The sequence below is a fragment of the Lepus europaeus genome, chromosome 10, assembly GCF_033115175.1.
Source record: "Lepus europaeus isolate LE1 chromosome 10, mLepTim1.pri, whole genome shotgun sequence".
Lineage (NCBI taxonomy): Eukaryota > Metazoa > Chordata > Mammalia > Lagomorpha > Leporidae > Lepus > Lepus europaeus.
The window spans coordinates 91,001,203-91,003,147 of NC_084836.1; the positions used below are offsets into that span (position 1 = coordinate 91,001,203).

Here is a 1,945-nt window from a genome sequence, read left to right on the forward strand (position 1 = left end):
CCTTCTTCTGCACCAGGCAGCCCTCCTGAGGACAGACTGCCAGAAAGCCCTGGGAAACGAACTTACTGGTTAATGATGCATCTGAACACTTAAAGAGGAGGTATAAGTGGGATAAACAACTGGCAGAGAACTTGGGGGTTGAATTGCTAAAAAATTACATGGGGAACTAAGGAAGCAATATGAACAATTTTCAATATGGCAAAGCAAAATATTTGCAAGAAATGAAAAGTCGCTATAGTGTATTTTTTTCACATTTAGAATTTTTATTTACTTTTCTAGTGGATAATTTACATACTTCCCTCACCCTTTCCTTTAAGTTAGTGGACAGTTTTCCATAATAAGCCACTTAAAGAGAAGCTTTGGTCAAGAATGGAATGAAATCGCCAAAAAAAAAAAAAAAGAAAAAAAAATTGCTGCTTTTAAAAAACCAATGCTTTACCCAATTACAGTCAAACAAACACATGGCACCTGCGCGGTGCGTGTGCTGGGTATTTCCCTGAGACCAGCTATCCTCACCATCATGCAGATGGCAAAGCCGAAGGCAGGCACAGTTTGTCCTGCTGGGTGGCAGAGGCTCGCGCAGCCTCACATTATCCGGAGGCCCTGGAGAGAAGACGCTAAGGTTTTGAAATCCCAAATTGTCGCGGCCCTATTGATGCCAGTTGAGCACAGTTTTCGACACTCTTGCTTGTGCACTTCGTAAATGGACACTTGAGTGATGCTGTTCTGGTGCAGCGGCCCAGGGCCAGGTTGCGGGACATGCCGCTCTGAGTGTCCAGCTTGGAGACAAAGGTCAGGCAGCCGCGGTCATCGTAGGTAAAGAATATCAGGCAGCCACAGCGCTATTCTCTGAGACAAACTCCACGCTGAGGAGTAGAACTCGGTTTTCAGAGCGGAGACCTGCACGCTTTTTGCAGCATCGGTAACAGATACGATGCTGTCATGGCTGATCAGGCCAGGCGGCTTCGACTGGCAGAGCAGCTGACCCCGTGGACCAAGCCACCAGTGCCACTGCCACCAAACTCTAACTTCAGCCGGCCAAAAGGCACCTTGCTGCCCCAGGGTGTATTGGCTACCTTTTCATCCACTTCTTTAATGTAGGCAGAAAACACTCTGCATTTGAAGTCGCAAGATCCTGCTGCCAGCAAAACTTTGGATGCCAATCCAGGCTGAGAATGGTGGAGTGTACTGGCTTTTCAACGTGTTTTGTTACCCATCAGTCATTTTTCAGTAACAAGCAGAAATGAGTCGCGCCCTACTTCCCACAGGAAATTTGTTCTCTAGGGGCGACCACTTCACAAAAGTCGCCGCGCGGTTAATCCGCAGGATCAGCGGGGTCGGCTTCCAGACGCTGTCCTTCTGGCTCCACCTGCCCCGCAGGTGACCGTGCGGTCACTCTTGGGAGCCCAGTCAATACCTGAGATGTGTCAAGATGTGTCTATTGTGCTCCTTGAGTGCAGAGCTTTCGCCCACGGGCTCCCGTTCTTGTAGATGTGAGCTTCGTGACTATGGGGACTAATGACAATCTGGGTACAGTCCCTGATCCAGGCATGACAAGGGGTTGGCTCTAGCAAAAACTGATGCAGAGACATTGTTCTCAGTGTTTTCAAAAGATAGAAGGCTGTGGCTGGCGCCTGGCTCACTAGGCTAATCCTCCGCCTTGCGGCGCCGGCACACCGGGTTCTAGTCCCGGTCGGGGCGCCAGATTCTGTCCCGGTTGTCCCTCTTCCAGGCCAGCTCTCTGCTGTGGCCAGGGAGTGCAGTGGAGGATGGCCCAAATGCTTGGGCCCTGCACCCCATGGGAGACCAGGATAAGCACCTGGCTCCTGCCATCGGATCAGCGCCGTGCGCCGGCCAAAGTGCGCAGGCCGCGGCGGCCATTGGAGGGTGAACCAACGGCAAAAGGAAGACCTTTCTCTCTGTCTCTCTCTCTCACTGTCCACTC

General features: G+C 51.1%; 1 pseudogene; it reads right to left on the reverse strand.

Moving 5' to 3' along the window:
- Positions 1–585: 585 nt before the first annotated feature.
- Positions 586–1,604, reverse strand: LOC133767836 (actin-related protein 2/3 complex subunit 1A-like; annotated as a pseudogene).
- Between the last annotated feature and the right edge of the window lie 341 nt (positions 1,605–1,945).